Source organism: Balaenoptera ricei, chromosome 12 (assembly GCF_028023285.1).
Source record: "Balaenoptera ricei isolate mBalRic1 chromosome 12, mBalRic1.hap2, whole genome shotgun sequence".
Lineage (NCBI taxonomy): Eukaryota > Metazoa > Chordata > Mammalia > Artiodactyla > Balaenopteridae > Balaenoptera > Balaenoptera ricei.
In genome coordinates, this window is record NC_082650.1 from 46,615,994 (window position 1) to 46,636,127 (window position 20,134).

The 20,134-nt window shown below is 35.9% G+C and overlaps 1 protein-coding gene across 6 annotated transcripts in view; it reads left to right on the plus strand.

Moving 5' to 3' along the window:
* The window catches only part of HS3ST5 (heparan sulfate-glucosamine 3-sulfotransferase 5), a 276,042-nt gene that overhangs the window by 92,296 nt on the left and 163,612 nt on the right, over positions 1–20,134 (plus strand). For 5 of the 6 annotated variants that reach the window (XM_059941370.1, XM_059941374.1, XM_059941371.1 and 2 more), the window contains exon 2: positions 5,517–5,711. The gene's annotated coding sequence lies outside the window, so the exon portion shown is untranslated. Of the gene's footprint in view, positions 1–5,516; positions 5,712–19,965; positions 20,015–20,134 lie in introns of those variants that run through there. The other variant, XM_059941375.1, reaches the window with a different exon arrangement.

Consider the following 20,134-nt stretch of genomic DNA (forward strand, 5'->3'; position numbering starts at 1 on the left):
CAATCTCATACTCTTAAAGGAATCAGTTTTTAAAGAAATACAAAAGGGATGAATTGGGATATTGGGATTGACATATATACACTAATATGTATAAAATAAATAACTAATAAGAACCTGCTGTATAAAAAAGTAAAATAAAATTCAAAAAAAAAAAGAAAAGCAAAAGGTTTGTACTATAATTATAGAACACATGTCAATTTTCATGCAAAAGGACTAACCCAATCTTGCCAATAGCTATAGAAATTAACAAAACAGAAAAGTTTAGCCAGTGAAATACCATATACTTGAAAATAATTTTTTCCATTATACAGAAAAGAAGCATGTAAAAAGAGGCAGAGCATAAGGTCCTTCCTTCATGCAGTTAAGCTTATTTTTTATTTACATAAAGAGAAGCAAAATAAACAGGGCCACTTCAGCCTATCCCTTGGAGTTTAAGTTACAGGAGAAAAGAAATCATGACTATATTCTGGTGGAATTTTGCTTGAAAAGCAGTTGAATATTAAATTACAAATCACTAGTTTCTTAAAATATCTTTTAATATCTGGGTAAAAATTGTAAAATAGCCTGTTCTCTGATTTTTAAGACAACTATTTGTAGTCCTTCTTAAAATGCGTTTTGTGCAAGAAGGTTTCTTTTTCAATTTTTTTCCTTTCCTTTCTTTTTTTTACTTTTACAAACTCCCTAACAGATCCAATACCCTGAGAAAACTAGAAGATATTTATAACTAAACAACAAGTCTATAGAACCCCAAAGGCGATTACCTCGTATATAAGTATGCCTTAGGCAAACTTCAACTAGTTTTTAAGAAACAGATGTTTAAGCCGTCTCAAGAATTTTATTCAGGCACAAAATTTGCATTATCTACTCTTAAATTTCCCGATCTCTCCTCTTCTGGTTCCCCTCAATTCTATCTACCATTTTTCAACTTAAAAAAGCATTTTCTGGCCACAATTAACACAGTCAGAAGCCTCTGAGAAACATGTATCCCTGTGTCCTCCTGTTTAATAACACTTACAGCCCCACTGCTTCATTACCTTTAGACTCCAGTGCATGTTCTTATTTTAGGTTACCCTAAGAAATATCTTATTTAAGGTAATATCAGTATATAGCATAGGCTAAAATTTCATCCCTACCTTGGAATCCCTGCAGTTCTTTTTGCCCCTTTCAGGTAAATATACAATAACTAGGAATTAATTTGTACTTGGGATAACTATTTTCCAAAATAACTTGTCTCAGCTCCAAAAGACTTTAGCTGTTAATTATTAAAACTATTGGGACTTCCCTGGTGGTCCAGTGGTTAAGAATCCATCTTGCAATGCAGGGGATGCCGGTTAGATCCCTGGTCAGGGAGCTGGGATTCCACATGCCGCAGGGCAACTAAGCCCTCATGCCAGAACTACTGAGCCCATGCACCACAACTAGAGAGCCCTCGCACCACAACTAATGAGCCTACACGCCACAACTAGAGAGAAGCCCGCACACTGCAACAAAGAGCCCATGCACCGCAACAAAAGATCCCACATGCCGCAACTAAGACCCAATGCAGCCAAAAAATAAATAAATAAATATTTTAAAAATTATTGAAACTATTGAATTTTTGCTTATGTTTTTCAAAGACAAAAGATTTTTAATGAGAAATATAAAATATTTAAAAGTGTGACAGTGAAAATAGCAAACATCATGTTTGAGTGTCTATTCACATAACTCAGGGCTTATCTGAAGGTTCTCCATGTCATGTAGAAAAAGAGCTCCTTTATAATAATTAATCTGCGCAGATTCTGTAGAATTGGGATCCAGAAACAAGTTACCTATTTTTTACTTCCATTTTTGACAGACTAATAATATATTTCCCCTTGTTCACTTTAATCTTATCCTTTTAAGAAAGAATCAGAGTAGAAGAAATATCAGTATCAGTACAGTTGAATGCCTTCTGAACCCCTACTACTTACATAGCATTCTGCTATATAGTACAAAGAAATAGGACATTTCTTTGCCTTCAGCGTACTTATAAGTAATTCAAAAAATAAAATATACAGGAAAAAATAATAACACAAGGTGGTTCATGGTTCAAGAGTTATTGCAAGGAAATTGTTCATTCATTCAACAAATATTTATTGAGTGCCTACTATGTGCTAAGCACTGTGCTGAATGCAGGGTATTTTAAAAATGAGGATAATTATAAACAGAAATAGTCACTTCTCTCTAGGGATATGAGGATGAAGAGGTAGGGACTGGGTGATGTAAGTCCTTGTTCTTTACCCTGAGAACAATGAGAAGGCATTGAAGGCTTTTAAACAAGGGGTTGACATGATCAGTTGTGTGTTTTTAAAAGATCTAAATACCATGAGGAGAATTTAGTGGAGAGAAACAAAATGTGAGATGAGAGACAGAAATAAGCCATGCAGTATTCCAGGCAACAGACAAGGTTTTAGAGGTAGTGGTGGTGGTGGTAGTGGTGATGATAGTGGGGGAGAAAAGGAAAGAGGAAGATAGAGAAAGAAAGGGGACAAAGTAGATAGATTTAAAAATTATTTAAGCAGTAAAATCAAAAGCATTTGATAATCAGGTACTGGGGCTAAGGGGGAAAAGAAGGATTAAATCCACTCTGATTCCTTTTTTTAAAGGTTGAAGGCCTTGCTTTTTGGCTTGTTTAACTGATGGCTGATGGTTCTGTTTACAAAAATAGGCAACACTGGAGGAATGGTGTGTTTAAGAGGAAGGTTTTTATGAATACAGTTATGGAAAAATTCAGTTTGAGGGACCTTCAAGACATTCAAGTTTACATGTCAACTATTCAGTTAGAAATAAAAGTCTGGCGATGGAAGAAAATGTTAAGCTAAAGATAAGATTTGAGAGTCATCTAATGATAGCATCATATACTCTGATGGGCTCTCTTATCAATATGTACAGTGGAAAATAAAGTGGTTTAGATTAGGGTTCTCTCACTATGAATTAGAAGACTCTGGAAACATTTCATGGGGAAGAGGACTGGATCATGAAAAGAGGTAGAATATAGATAAGAAGAGAGAGAAGTAGAAATGAATGAAATGGCAGGAACACAATAAAAATATACATAAATAGACTGTAAAGATTTTGGTTGCAAGTAACAGAGATACCAACCCAAACTGGCTTAATACAAGAAAAAAGGAATCTATAAATTCACACATAACTGAGACGTTCAGGGTATTCTACCTGCAAGCAAAGCTCTGTCCCGGGGTGAAACACCATGCTCAGAACTCAGATCCTTTTTTTCTGTTTTTCAGCTATTTCCTTGGTGTTGACTTAAGTTCTAGCAAGTTCTCCTCTGATGATCCCAAGGTGGTTGCTAGTAGTTCCAGAGGCTACATGTTCATATGCTTATGTCCAGCAAGAAAAACAAAGTTCATTTATTTATTTATTTATTTACACAATAGGGCAATGAAAACCCCAGAATGGAGATCATTGACCTATTAAGGTTGTGTGCTCATCGCTAATATTGTAGGTAGAGATTGAGGTACATGGATTATTTTAACCTAGTCAGGGTGTACCTCTGGAATGGAGACAAATCCTCTCACTAAACTACCTAGAGTATTGGGGAAGGGAGATAGGAAATCTAGAAGGAGTTATGTTATAAGAAGTCTTAAATGCCAAGTTAAAGACCTTGTTCTTAATCTAATAGACCAAAAGTTCTTGTGTTTTGAACAGAAGAGGCATCCAATGAAATTATTTCAAAAAATTAAGTCTTGAGGCAACTATAGTACATATGGCAATGTTTAAGAAAAACAGAAAAAGAAATCTGTTCAAGAGTGTATAGCAATAGTTTAGGAAAGAGAAAGTGAAAACCCAGACTGTGATTGAGTAAGAAATGTTGATGAAAGGAAGCCAGTAATGAAGTAATGGATGTGAACAATATTTCAGAAGAAGAATCCAAGAGACTTAGCAAGATAATAATGGTGGAACTTCAAACTCTTCCACTGAGATTTCGACTAATGTGGTAGCTTTGGCACTGAGGCAAAAATGAAATCCTTTCTTTTACTGTAGTACTTGACCCTTTTATTCCCAACTTAGCTCTGAGCTAGGCTTTTCATTTCATTTCGTTCTAGTTAGTTACCACCACCTTGTGACCCATTATTCCCCACATGCACAACTTTCCTAGGAGTCAAAAGAAGGCAAGTTCCAACCTCTGTCAGAATGAAAGCTGTCCTTGACTCCATAGAATGAGAACTTGCAGATTACTTTGCAATTTATAAAGATAGATATCACTACAATCATAGCAGTGGCACTTACTGTTTAACAAATGTTTTTTGAGCATTTCGTCAACCTACAGTGATTCTGTTAGCAAGCAACAGAAAACCCATTGGTTTAAACAAGTACAATTCCAAAGGAAACAGTTAGTAGTGTTGGTTCAGTTGCTCATCTATAACAGGGCCGATATCTTTGAGTTTCTCTGGACTTTTGTTGTGTTTTACATCACGGTGACAAGGTGACTGCTCTACCTCCAAGTATCACGGCCTCATTCAAGGCAAGCAATTGTGTGGTAAAGAGAGGGGGAGAAGGAATCTTTCTATTTATCAATAAAACAAATTTCTGCCTGGATTTCTAACCCAGTGTACTTCTTATAGTTCATGGGCCAGAATGGGATCGCATGACCACTCTTAGCAGTAAGGGAGACCAGGAGAGTGAACATTTGATTTTCTGTTCTCTATTTGTGTGAGTCATAGCAAGCAAGAAGAAAGTTGGAAATGGTTTTTGGGTGGCCAAACAGTAAGCTCTTCCGTGAAAACCTATCGTTCTACAGTGTGCTCTGTGCTTACATATGTATTACACTCTTATTTTGTATTTGACTTTGTATTTATCTGTACATGATGCTTCCTCTACCCTTTGGGAGAATATTTGCATGATTAATTACCAATTTTTAAAATGGATGTTTTATTCTCTTTTTCCATTAGCTACTACTAACACCTGCTTAACTCATACAGCAAAGAAGCTAGAATTTTGGTTTCCCTGAGTAGGCAACACATATTGACTACAAAGGATATAATTTTTATTTATGTCTAATTATCTTGGCAAGCATTACCCATGTGAAAGAAAACATAGCAAAAGTACCAGATGATTCCATTGGGATTTAGTAAAAGTATCACATTTTATCTTTTATGAGATGTGATAGAGTTTCACATAAGGATGTATTTCCAAAAGACCTCATCAGCCTTGACTTAGGAAGAAATTCAGCACCAAAATGTAGCACCTGCATATCAAAAATAAAATTAGTCATTATACTACTTGATGCAATGTTTAGAAAAATAGTCAATTAAAGCAATATGAATTCAACCAGAATCCTCTGCAGGCAACAGCATCATGCAATGCTGACTTCACAGTGATATGAAATTTTAAATAACAACGGTGCTAAATCAAGGAGCAGCGAACCCAGGCCAAGTTTAAATTTAGTAACAGTGCTAGTTTACTGAAAATAACCTTCTCCATAGCAGATTCTCTGTGAATTTCAGGTGACCAACTACTTGTTTTTCTGTTCTGTTCAGAGGTGATCAGGTACCCAGAGGCTTCAGCATTGCTGTCTTCCCTTCTCAATGGCGTTTCTGGTGTCCACCTCAGGAGTCTCCTTGGCCAGCCCTGAAACACTTGAAAATTAAACAGAGAATCCACTGCATATATTCTTCTTGAAAATTTCCATTGTATATGTTCAGAACGTTCTGAATAACAATAAGGATTTGAAGGTAAGAGAACTTTGGAAGTAACTCACATTCTTGTGTAACTCTTAATTACATCAAAAGTGAATATTTAATATATTTTTTAAAATATACAAAAGTAAAAGCAGTTGTTGAATATAAGGAAAATAGCCAGCTATGTTTAGTTCTGCAGCAAAAAAAGGTAAATAAAATACAAAGTTCAAAAGTTGTTATATGTCATGTAAATATAAATACAAGCAAGGCACAGTGGTTATCTTGATATCTGAAATCAGTTTCACACAAAAAAGCATGGCATACAGTGGTTCCCAAATTCTAATATTCATGAGAGTGACATGAGGGGAGAGAGCGGTTCTTAAAATGCTGATTCCTGGGCATATTTCACAGAGAGTTAGATTTACTAGACTGGGATATGGTCCAGCAATCTGCATTTTTACAGCTACTCACCCCCAAAAGATCCTGATGAAAGTGGGTCTTGGGCATTTGAGAAACATGGAAGTTGGCATTTAAAATAATGTACTTCTAATTTTCAAACTTCATTTAAAGGGGTTTTATGTGGTTTGTTTCCTTCAGTCACAAGAACAATTGTGTCACAATGTACCGAGCTGATCTCCCTGTGCTATGCGGCTGCTTCCCACTAGCTATCTATTTTACATTTGGTAGTGTATATATGTCCATGCCACTCTCTCACTTTGTCCCAGCTTACCCTTCCCCCTCCTCGTGTCCTCAAGTCCATTCTCTAGTAGGTCTGCGTCTTTATTCCCGTCCTGGCCCTAGTTTCTTCATGACCATTTTTTTTGTTTGTTTTGATGATGGCCATTTTGACGGGTGTGAGATGATATCTCATTGTAGTTTTGCTATGTATTTCTCTAATGATTAATGATGTTGAACATTCTATCATGTGTTTGTTGGCAATCTGTATATCTTCTTTGGAGAAATGTCTATTTAGGTCTTCTGCCCATTTTTGGATTGGGTTGTTTGTCTTTTTGATATTGAGCTGCATGAGCTGCTTGTAAATTTGGAGATTAATCCTTTGTCAGTTGCTTCATTTGCAAATATTTTCTCCCATTCTGAGGGTTGTCTTTTCAACTTGTTTATGGCTTCCTTTGCTGTGCAAAAGCTTTGAAGTTTCATTAGGTCCCATTTGTTTATTTTTGTTTTTATTTCCATTTCTCTAGGAGGTGGGTCAAAAGGATCTTGCTGTGATTTATGTCATAAAGTGTTCTGCCTATGTTTTCCTCTAAGAGTTTGATAGTGTCTGGTCTTACATTTAGGTCTTTAATCCATTTAGAGTTAATTTTTGTGTATGGTGTTAGGGAGTGTTCTAATTTCAGTCTTTTACATGTAGCTGTCCAGTTTTCCCAGCACCACTTATTGAAGAGGCTGTCTTTTCTCCACTGTATATTCTTGCCTCCTTTGTCAAAGATAAGGTGACCGTAGGTGTGTGGGTTTATCTCTGGACTTTCTGTCCTGTTCTATTGATCTATATTTCTGTTTTTGTGCCAGTACCATACTGTCTTGACTACTGTAGCTTTGTAGTATGGTCTGAAGGCAGGTTCTCAGGATTGCTTTGGCTATTCAGAGTCTTTTGTGTTTCCATACAAATTGTGAAATTTTTTGTTCTACTTCTGTGAACAATGCCAGTGGTAGTTTGATGATTGCATTGAATCTGTAGATTGCTTTGGGTAGTATAGTCATTTTCAAAAGTGACCCACTTCCAATCCAAGAACATGGTATATCTCTCCATCTTTTGTATCATCTTTAATTTCTTTCATCAGTGTCTTATAATTTTCTGCATACAGGTCTTTTGTCTCCTTAGGTAGGTTTATCCCTAGGTATTTTATTCTTTTTGTTGAAATGGTAAATGGGAGTGTTTTCTTAATTTCACTCTCAGATTTTTCATCATTAGTGTATAGGAATGCAAGAGATTTCTGTGCATTAATTTTGTATCCTGCTACTTTACCAAATTCATTGATTAGCTCTAGGAGTTTTCTGGGAGCATCTTTAGGATTCTCTATGTATAGTATCATGTCATCTGCAAACAGTGACAGCTTTACTTCTTCTTTTCCAATTTGGATTCCTTTTATTTCTTTGTCTTCTCTGATTGCTGTGGCTAAAACTTCCAAAACTATGTTGAATAATAGTGGTGAGAGTGGGCAACCTTGTCTTGTTCCTGATCTTAGTGGAAATGGTTTCAGTTTTTCACCACTGAGGACGATGTTGGCTGTGGGTTTGTCATACATGGGCTTTATTATGTTGAGGTAAGTTCACTCTATGCCTACCTTCTGGAGAGGTTTTATCATAAATGGGTGTGGAATTTTGTTGAAACCTTTCTCTGCATCTATTCAGAGGATCATGTTTTTTCTCCTTCAATTTGTTAATATGGTGTATCACATTGATTGATTTGCATATATTGAAGAGTCCTTGCATTCCTGGGATAAACCCCACTTGATCATGGTGTATGATCCTTTTAATGTGCTGTTGGATTCTGTTTGCTAGTATATTGTTGAGGATTTTTGCATCTATGTTCATCAGTGATATTGGCCTGTAGTTTTCTTTCTTTGTGACATCTTTGTCTGGTTTTGGTATCAGGGTGATGATGGTGGCCTCGTAGAATGAGTTTGGGAGTGTTCCTTCCTCTGCTATATTTTGGAAGAGTTTGAGAAGGATAGGTGTTAGCTCTTTTCTAAATGTTTGATAGAATTCGCCCGTGAAGCCGTCTTTTCCTGGGCTTTTCTTTGTTGGAAGATTTTTAATCACAGTTTCAATTTCAGTGGTTGTGATTGGTCTGTTCATATTTTCTATTTCTTCCTGGTTCAGTCTCAGAAGGTTGTGCCTTTCTAACAATTTGTCCATTTCTTCCAGGTTGTCCATTTTATTGGCATAGAGTTGCTTGTAGTCATCTCTCATGATCCTTTGTATTTCTGCAGTGTCAGTTGTTACTTCTCCTTTTTCATTTCTAATTCTATTGATTTGAGTCTTCTCCCTTTTTTTCCTGATGAATCTGGCTAATGGTTTCTCAATTTTGTTTATCTTCTCAAAGAACCAGCTTTTAGTTTTACTGGTCTTTGCTATTGTTTCCTTCATTTCTTTTTCATTTATTTCTGATCTCATCTTTATGATTTCTTTCCTTCTGCTAACTTTGGCGTTTTTTTGTTCTTCTTTCTCTAATTGCTTTAGTAGGTTAGGTTGTTTATTTGAGATGTTTCTTGTTTATTAAGGTAGGATTGTATTGCTATAAACTTCCCTCTGAGAACTGCTTTTGCTGCATCCTATAGGTTTTGGTTATCGTGTTTTCATTGTCATTTGTTTCTAGGTATCTTTTGATTTCCTCTTTGATTTCTTCAGTGATCTCTTGGTTATTAAGTAGTGTATTGTGTAGCCTCCATGTGTTTGTATTTTTTCCAGATTTTTCCCGTAACTGATATCTAGTCTCATAGCGTTGTGGTTGGAAAAGATACTTGATACAATTTCAATTTTCTTAAATTTACCAAGGCTTGATTTGTGACCCTAGATATGATATATCCTGGAGAATGTTCCATGAACACTTGAGAAGAAAGTATTCTGTTGTTTTTGGATGGAATGTCCTATAAATATCAATTAAGTCCATCTTGTTTAATGTATCATTTAAAGCTTGTGTTTCCTTATTAATTTTCATTTTGGATGATCTATCCATTGGTGAATGTGGGGTGTTAAAGTCCCCTACTATGATTGTGTTACTGTCGATTTCCCCTTTTATGGCTGTTAGTATTTGCCTTATGTATTGAGGTGCTCCTATGTTGGGTGCATAAATATTTAAAATTGTTATATCTTCTTCTTGGATTGATCCCTTGAGCCTTATGTGGTGTCCTTCTTTGTCTCTTGTAATAGTCTTTAAGTCCATTTTGTCTGATATGAGAATTGCTATTCCAGCTTTCTTTTGATTTCCATTTCCATTTCCATTTCCATGGAATGTCTTTTTCCATCCCCTCACTTTCAGTCTGTATGTATCCCTAGGTCTGAAGTGGGTCACTTGTAGACAGCATATATATGGGTCTTGTTTTTGTATCCATTCAGCCAGTCTATGTCTTTTGGTTGGAGCATTTAATCCATTTACATTTAAGGTAATTATCGATATGTATCTTCCTATTATCATTTTCTTAATTGTTTTGGGTTTTTGTTGTAGGTCTTTTCCTTCTCTTGTGTTTCCTTCCTAGAGAAGTTCCTTTAGCATTTGTTGTAAAGCTGGTTTGGTGGTGCTGAATTCTCTTAGCTTTTGCTTGTCTGTAAAGGTTTTAATTTCTCCGTCAAATCTGAATGAGATCCTTGCTGAGTAGAGTAATCTTGGTTGTAGTTTTTTCCTCTTCATCACTTTAAATATGTCCTGCCACTCCCTTCTGGCTTGCAGAGTTTCTGCTGAAAGATCAGCTGTTACCCTTATGGGGATTCCCTTGTATGTTATTTGTTGTTTTTCCCTTGCTGCTTTTAATATTTTTTCTTTGTATTTAATTTTTGATGGTTTGATTAATATGTGTCTTGGCATGTTTCTCCTTGGATTTATCCTGTATGGGACTCTCTGTGCTTCCTGGAGTTGATTAACTATTTCCTTTCCCTTATTAGGGAAGGTTTCAACTATAATCTCTTCAAATATTTTCTCAGTCCCTTTCTATTTCTCTTCTTCTTCTGGGACCCCTGATTCAAATGTTGGTGTGTTTAATGTTATCCCAGAGGTCTCTGAGACTGTCCTCAATTCTTTCCATTCTTTTTTCTTTGTTCTGCTCTGCAATAGTTATTTCCACTATTTTATCATCCAGGTCACTTATCTGTTCTTCTGCCTCAGTTATTCTGCTATTGATCCCTTCTAGAGAATTTTTAATTTCATTTATTGTGTTGTTCATCACTGTTTGTTTGCTCTTTAGTTCTTCTAGGTCCTTGTTAAATGTTTCTTGTATTTTCTCCATTCTATTTCCATGATTTTGGATCATCTTACTATCATTCTGAATTCTTTTTCAGGTAGACTGCCTATTTCCTCTTCATTTTTTAGGTCTGGTGGTTTTTTACCTTGCTCCTTCATCTGCTATGTGTTTCTCTGTCTTCTCATTTTGCTTAACTTACTGTGTTTGGGGTCTCCTTTTTGCAGGCTGCAGGTTCTTAGTTCCCATTGTTTTTGGTGTCTGTCCCCAGTGGCTAAGGTTGGTTCAGTGGGTTGTGTAGGCTTCCTGGTGGAGGGGACTAGTGCCTGTGTTCTGGTGGATGAGGCTGGATCTCGTCTTTCTGTTGGACAGGTCCACATCTGATGGTGTGTTTTGGGGTGTCTGTGGCCTTATTATGATTTTAGGCGGCCTCTGTGCTAATGGGTGGGGTTGTGTTCCTGTCTTGCTAGTTGTTTGGCATAGGGTGTCCAGCACTGTAGCTTGCTGGTCGTTGAGTGGAGGTGGGTCTTGGCATTGAGATGGAGATCTCTGGGAGGTTTTTGGTGTTTTATTTCACATGGAGCTGTGAGGTCCCTTGTGGACCAATGTCCTGACCTTGGCTCTCCCACCTCAGAGGCACAGCCCTGACGCCTGGATGGAGCACCAAAAGCCTGTCATCCACAAGGCTCAGAATAAAAGGGAGAAGAAAGAAGAAAGAAAGAAAGAAGACGAGAGAATTAAATTAAATTAACTTAAGTTATTAAAATAAAAAAGAATTATTTAAAAAAATTTTTTTAAGTAATTAAAGAAAAAAGAAAGAAAGAAAGAAGAGAGCAACCAAACCAAAAAACAAATCCACCAATGATAGCAAGTGCTAAAAACTATACTAAAAAAAGAAAAAATAATGGACAGACAGAGCCCTAGGACAAATGGTAAAAGCAAAACTATACAGAGAAAAATCACACTCAGAAGCATACACATACAGACTCACAAAAAGAGAAAAAGGGAAAAATATATATATATTGTTGCTCTCAAAGTCCACTGCCTCAATTTGGGATGATTGGTTGTCTATTCAGGTATTCCACAGATGCAGGTACATCAAGTTGATTGTGGAGATTTAATCCGCTGCTCCTGAGGCTGCTGGGAGAGATTTCCCTTTCTCTTCTTTGCTCACACATCTCCCGGGGTTCAGCTTTGGGTTTGGCCCCACCTCTGCGTGTACGTCGCCTGAGGGCGTCTGTTCTTCACTCACACAGGACAGTGTTAAAGAGCAGCTGCTTCGGGGGCTCTGGCTCACTCAGGCCGGGGAGAGGGAGGGATACGGATGTGGGGTGCGCCTGTAGCGGCAGAGGCCAGTGTGACGTTGCACCAGCCTGAGGCGCACCGTGCGTTCTCCCAGGGAAGTTGTCCCCGGATCACGGGACCCTGGCAGTGGCGGGCTGCACAGGCTCCCGGGAGGGGAGGTGTGGAGAGTGACCTGTGCTTGCACACAGGCTTCTTGGTGGCGGCAGCAGCAGCCTTAGCATCTCAGGCCCATCTCTGGGGTCCGCGCTGATAGCTGCGGCTCGCGCCCGTCTCTGGAGCTCGTTTAGGTGTTGTTCTGAATCCCCTTTCCTCGCGCACCCCGAAACAATGGTCTCTTGCCTCTTGGGCAGGTCCAGACTTTTTCCCGGACTCCCTCCCGGCTAGCTGTGGTGCTCTAACCCCTTCAGGCTGTGTTCACGCCTCCAACCCCAGTCCTCTCCCTGCGATCCCACCGATCCGACCGAAGCCTGAGCCTCAGCTCCCAGCCCCGCCCGCCCTGGCAGGTGAGCAGACAAGCCTCTCGGGTTGGTGAGTGCTGGTTGGCACCGCTCCTCTGTGCGGGAATCTCTCCACTTTGCCCTCCGCACCCCTGTTGCTGCGCTCTCCTCCGTGGCTCCTCCAGTATTCCTTTTTAAAGTTCAGTATGATGAGCTAATTTCCCCGATGTCTCTATCTCTCTTTTAGAGTGACAGTCCTGCCATTGCTCTCTTTAGCTGTTTCTCTGTTCCACATAATGTTTTAATTTATTCAGATGTTTGTGGATCTAATTCTAAGAAATATCTAGAGGATGATAATAATGAATTACTACTGAGGGTTGGGTAAGCATTTTTTTTTTTGAGGGTTTTTTCTTTTTCTCTTCGTTTGAAAACTTAGCCTTAAATTTGAAAAGAACAGATCTGCTTAATATGCCTTTAGCTACTCTTTTCCTCTGCAGATTAAACCTTAGAAATCACGTGCTATATTTATAATAGGGTAAATGTACATTCATTGAATATTACTTTATTTTATTTCTGTTTCCTATATATAATTTAGCAACTTCATCTTTATTATTTGCAATTTTAAGTTTATAAAATGTTTGCATTTTTATTTCAGTAAAAGAAGAGGCTGGTATGGACATATTCAGACCTTAAATTGTGATGATTTTTTTTTTAAAGGTTCAATATGATATTACTTTTGCAGTGAAGAGTGAAGTTTTTAATCAGAATCCTTTGAGTTTCAGGCTTATAGCTATTTTCTTTTCTTTTAGTCTTTGTGTGAACTTATTCATATTGTACAGACTTTCTTGTCCATAAAATATCAAAAGGCAAAAATAAACCCTAATCAAAAAGAAGTGTGCCCCTATAATGCAAGTTAGCTACACATTACCTATTAGTATTACACAAAGAAAATGAATATAGTTATATGCATAAAATAAAGCAGCATAAAAATTTTAAAAAGAACATATGTATGTATAACTGAATCACTTGGCTGCACACCAGAAACTAACACAACATTGTAAATCAACTATACTTCAGTAAAAAATTAAAAAATAATAAAATGAAATAAAGCAACACTGAAAGTAACTAAAATAAAAGATTTACAGAATTGGATTAACTCTAACAATGAATTTTCATGTACATTTGTTGTTAGAACTGTTTTCAATAATAAGATTGCCATCTGATGATAAAATTCTAAAATTTGTAGTACACAAGATAGTAAAAATCCTTAAATATATAGTATTCAGGTTTATGGTTCAACAGAGTCTCCAAATAAGATTTCATAAAGCTTTTAGTGCAGATCTTTTATAATTCTTCAATTTCAGAAAAATGTAGAAACTACTTTTCCACGCTTTCTTTCTTTCATCTTCTTTTTTTTTTTTCTTTGCAGAGGAGCAGGTGGAGAAAGAATAGAATTGTGTCCTCAAGCGAGTCATGTTCATTATCATTGGCTTATTTATCTTAAATTGTGGCTCCCTATAGAAAACTTACAATCAGGGAACCTGAGTGAAACAGCCTCCATACTCATGAAGTAAAATACACAACAACAAAAGAATAAATACAGAAACTTTATAGAAGCATAAAGTTTTAGAGCAGAAATGGACCATTGAGATCTAGTCTGGTCCCCTCATGTATCATAGCATTCTTTTGTCTTCCAAACTTGCTGGTAAAAACCTTAATACAAAGAGCAGTAAACATCAATCTGGTCAGGTATGACTTATTAACAAGGAGAAACTAGCCAAGTGTTTTGCAATAATGATTTCTTGAGGGAGAAAGGTAGGAGGAATTTTTCCTCCAAGATGAAGTTTGAGGAAGTGAAGAAAATACCTGGGTACTTATAAATGTAATTCAATTTGAAATCATGTATTATTTTAGTTGTCAGTAGATAATCTACCATGTCATTAATCTAGAAATGAAAATAGCAAAATTTAGGTTTATTTCAGCCTGGGTTAGCTGTATCTGGAAATCCTATATTGAGAGAGAGGGAAAAAGAGCTGAATGTAAGATAGAGCTTTAGAGCAGTAGAGCCATCTGGGACCATTCAGTATAGGAGAAAGGAGATTTAAATATGTAGGAATCTCTGGGGAGTATTAGTGTTATTATGAAACAGTGTAATAATGATATTTGTGAGATATCCAGAATAATTAAAATGTCTATTATTCTCAATTTGATAAGTTGGACACTCATTTAAATTGATGTAGCAAAAGTAAAATTGATGTGGCAAAATGCTCATAATATATTGTAAATGAAAACAAGAAGTTACAAACTGTGTTGTGGTATGGTCCCATTTTGATTAAGAAAAAGCTACAGATGCATAGGAAGAAAATTGAAATGATCTATATCATAATATTATTCATGGTTATGATGGATTGATGAAATTATGGCTAATTTTTATTGCTCCTCAGGATTTATAAAACTTTTTCTGAAGTATATATTATTAAAGTAATTTTAACATATTTTTTAAGAGCCGAGAAAATGTTCAGTTATCTGGGAAGTTCACTTTCATAGAACTATAAAGTAGTCCTGCTAATGGTTATTTAAAATAGCCTTAAAGCAAGGCTCTTGCATCTTGTAGTATTAAACTGATTTGAATATGAGAATAGTACTTCCAATTAGATCAAAATGATTTTTAGTTGTAATTCTTCATTTGTAGAATATTGCAGTAGATAAATTTCTCATTTCCCTCCTCATTAAACACTGAAATTTTTGAATTATGACATTAATTTCTTAGAATATTCTTTATTTCTTGTATCATGTAATTCCAGTGTGCTTTCAGGAATTTTCTAACTATAATAGTTTGCTCCATTTGGAAGATAATTTTCTATGTTTGGTTACATTAGTGTTAGTACGTCTTTGTTCTTTAAATCTCCAGTGTAACATACGGTTAGTCTTACCATTATTACTACCAGCTGAGTTTGGCCTATGATTTTGTTTATTCTGTCTGAATTCAAAGTAATTAGCTCTTTAGTTTAATGACAATATTTGTTAATGGGTTTTTAGGGCCAAATTCTGCTGTTAGAGAGTGGGTGGTGTATTTGAAGATAGAATCTGGCCCTTATGTTTTAAGCATAAGCTGTGTAATTTGATTTCAGAATGATGGTTTAGAGAGTTTACAGTAGGAAAATGAAATCTGCATTTATCTGAAGTTTGTCAGTTTCAAGAAACAGAAAATGAAAGTGACAATTTGTGTACATGAACAGCAAACCCACTTTAAATTCTCTGATATGGCTATCCTGTATTTTGTATTGTTTTGTACGTAGCTGGAATAAGAAATGAAATGATAATCATCTAGCAGACATTAGGTAATTTCCCTTATGTGATGGGGCATACATTGAGTTCTTTAAGTGCATTGAAACATTTTTTATCATTGTATTTTTTCCATCTTTATTGAAATATAATTAATGTATAACATTGTGTAAGCTTAAGGTGTACAATGTGATGATTTGATACATTTATATATGATACATTTATATAATGCAACTACCATGATACCATGATTACCATGATAAGGTTAGTTAGCACATTCATTACCTCACATAATTAAGAGAAGAGATTTTCAATATTCTCACCACACACACACACACACAAAAATTGATCATTGTATTTTTGAAGGACTCAGTGAAGTGGAAAGAACGTTTGCCTGGGGATCACTGGGGTTCAAAGTTAGACTCAGTTTCCTGGTAGCAGACTGACCTTGGGAAAATCTCTTTGCCTCTCCCTGGGCCTGTTCCTTCTTCCTAAAATGATGCCTTTGTACTAGATGATCCCAATGGTTCCTCTAAAATGCTAACTCTGACTTGCTTTAAAAGAGTGCGATGAGGAAGGCACAAGAAGCACAAGGAAGATGCAATGACTTGAGCTGACTGAATAAACAAATCCTTAAGTCTACTAAAAGGTACTCTGGAGAACTTTCCTTCAATGACTTGTTACTTTTATCCTGGAGAAGAGAAATATTTGGAGAGTTCTACGTAGAAGAGACTGTAGGCTACTCTACTAGAAATTTACAAAGAGACCAATTTTGGCAAAACTTAAAAACAAAAAGAAACCCACCTAGTAACACATGAGATATCCAACAATGAGATAGGATGCCTTGGGAGATAGTGAATTCACCATCATTACAGGAAAAGAAAGTTGGTACCAAGGGTTTTATAACCTGCCGGACTGGCTTCAAGGTATAAAAGCTAGAGACAAATATTCTGAACATAATGGAATTCAGGAAATGTTGCTATCATGAGCCCTTCTTGAGGCAACTATTAGAGGACAAACTCCATCAAACCAAGAGATGACTGTAGACACTACTGAAAAATGACTGCTTGTGAGCATTGAATGTATTTAATTCTAAAACTAAATCTAAAACAGATATGGAGATTACGGTGACAGAATAGAGCATAAAATAATATCCTGTAGAACTAAAGTAACTAACAAAAATTAGGAGGACACAACAGAAAGAAACTGGTATATAAAGTTAGCTGATTGCTTTATTCTCAATATCTATGAATCAGATACCACTTAAACCTGACAAATCAAGTCATAAAAGTATAAGCTAGAAAAAAAAGACACTAAGGAAGGTCATGTTAATGCTCAACATTAGGTGAAAAAGAATGGGGAGACAGAGGGGAAAAAATGCTACTTTTTCTATCAGTCATAATAGGGAAATAGTGAATATTCTAAAGATATAGAAGATTAAGGTTATTATATGAAGTTACAAACTTTATATGTAGGTTATCATATGAACTTATAAAGTTACAAATTAGAAGAAAATGTGCACTCTATTAAATATTCTTAAGAAGTTACATACATATATTAAGCAAAGAAAACAGATCATATAATGAAAGTTTTTTAAGACTTAAAACCTTTAATAGAAAACTTAAAAATATTATGACAAAATAGGTTTGTTTTATCTTTCATATCAATAAATGTAAAGAAATATATAGATTTTTGTTAAAGAAAATATTTTCAGCTTGGATCACAGTGCTGAACCAAATTCTGTCTATACAGATACCGGGATACAACAAAAACAAAGTTATTTAAAAATTTGAAAGTGAAAGGATAGGCTGAGTAGAGTAGAGGGGATGGATAGGTGGTTAAAACAATAGTCGGGACAAGAGGTGAGAAGGGAAGTGGAAAGAGAAAGACATGGATGCAATGCATCTTTTGAAGGAAGAATTATCAGGACTTGACCTCTAACTGGTTAGAGGGGATAATGGAGAAAACAAGGACCTGGAGACGAGGCCTACGTATTGGTGGGAAGCCTGTAAAAATTAGGTTTTTAATGTAAGACTGCAAAGAGCAGATGGAAAGGGGAAGGTAGCAGAGTCACAAAATGGCAATTGCTGGTGCTGGGTATTGAGACGGGTCACACTTTACCACACCACGCATAACTCTGCTAATCCCATAAGGAATTTCCTGTCAGAGTTTTATGGTCAGTCATACCATGATGGCAGTCATGATTATCTTAGCACTTACTATTTTAAGATTTATAAAAACAACATTTTCTTTTCACATTCTCAATTACTCTTTGGGCATTCAACTCAAACTTCCATTTCCCCTGATACCATTTGGTACTTTGGTACTTTTCTGATGGCATGTTTCTAATTGTTTGAAAACAGCTGTGGTTAATGGGATTTTTGCTTCAATGGAATACTTAGGATATCACAAATTTTCTCTGTCAATAACTATACCAGTGGATTTCATGCCTTTTTGACAAAATCCAGAGTAAAAAAAAATATTGCCTCACAACCCAGTGCACACATTCACATCCAACTGTTTACCTAGTCCACTAAAATAAAACGGTACTAAAAACAATTTTAAAACAAGTGTACTAGGCAAATACAATCTAAAGAAATTAGGAGTTAGAATCTTAATATCAGAAAAAGTGATGCTTAGGGCCAAAGGCATTAACTAAGACAAAAGAAAAACTTTATGTGAATGCTGATATGTGTAATACATAATAAAGGTATACAGTCATGAATAAATAATGGCTTTAAGGGCTACCATAAGAGTTTGTTCAGCAAACTTCTAAAAACATCCCAAGAAATATCAATAATCTGTATTTTAGGTGCTGGACTAAAACAAAAGAATGTCACCTTCTGTATTATAAAGCAAAACATGTATACTGAAATTTATTTTCAAGAGAAAGTATTTTGGTATCAAAGAGAGTTAAAACTACCTATTAACCAAGAAGTAAGTACTTGATTAATGAAAATTTCTTTTTCATTTTCAGCAGAAAGGGTTACAAGTTGCTTCTCTTTGTGAAAAGAAAGATAGCTTCCACTAAGACTGTAAATGTATGCCTTACACTTATTTGATATGAAGAAAAGTGGGATGTTTGGATTCCCCCCCACCCCAACAGGTATTCTTGACAGCAGGATACAATTTCAGAGTTTTTGCAGTCAAGAGGTTTCTGCTGAGCAAAAATTCTCGTTCAATTTAGGAATGCAGATTATAATAATTTTCCTATCCTGCTCACAGCAGGTTTCCTGCCTTCATTTTGTAGACTCCTAAGTTGAGTAGGAAACAAGTAGGTAACTTCAGTTCCAGGTTAACACATTCTTTAAGCATAGTCCCATTAACTCAACTTAGTTATAATGCAAAGCCGCTTAGCTTCACAAGTGAAATGGAATACATTTGAATTGCTTTCCTAATGTAATACCTATTTATAATAAATGCAAAGTGGCTTATGATGGCAGACTTTGTAGAGCATGAAAAATTATGAGAGGAAAAAGCTTATTTTTTCTGACCTAAAATTGTAAAGAAATGCCATGTATGCCAGCATGTGGCACTCCCATTAAAACAAAAGGAGAAAAAATATTCAAAAATAAAAATGTAGTACATTGGCCTGTATGATATATTACTTCAGCAAAAAAATTTTTTTAATGAAGCTATTATATTTTACAGTAGCATTTTTTTCCCTAGATGGCACAGTTTCTCTAATTTACATACATTTTCTTCAGTTTAATTTCTTTCTTACTAGGCCTCAACTTCAACCATATGGTTCAAACTTTCCTTACTTTGTTTGAGAAAGTAAAGATTGCTCGAATAGCATCTTTTTTCTCCTAGTATTAAAATAATTGTATCTGTAATAAATTCAAATTGAATTATGTAAACCACACATTACTATAATGTAGGTTACTAAGATATTGGTCTCATCCTTTGAATAAGAAAATTTTAGATGGCAGTTTCATCAAGTTGGCTAAAGTCAAATAGATTTGATGGGTGTCAACCGCAAGCTCTTCTAACTTCATGCTGATGTTCAAGGAATTAACTTTGTTCTTTTGTTAACTGCTCTTCTTTAATGAGTAAGGTACATATGCACCATCCCATGACAACTACATTTTCATTGTGCCTGGTCAACACTGCCAAATTCAATGATTGATTTTTTATAACAGAAGAAGTAAATGTCCAGCAAGCCCAATATGAACTTTATAAACTATACTGGCTTGGTGGGGTTTTTTATGTATAGTACTGTGATTTCAGCTGAGAAACAAGACCCATAACTGGACACATTTTATTCCACTGCAAACTCCATTTCTTCATTCAGTCAACAAGTATTTGGTTAATAATTACTAAGTGCCAGGCTGTCCTAGGACTTGAGCTGCATCAGTGAGCAAAATATGGCCTTCTCTTAGGACGTGCAGACAATAAAAAATAATCCTACCAAGTAAGTGAATTATGTAGTATCATAGACGGTGATTAGGTATGAAAGAAAGAAAACGTGGATTAAAGGTAAAAAGGGGGAGGGAATGATATGACAGGAGTAGGATCAGATCCAGTACTGTTT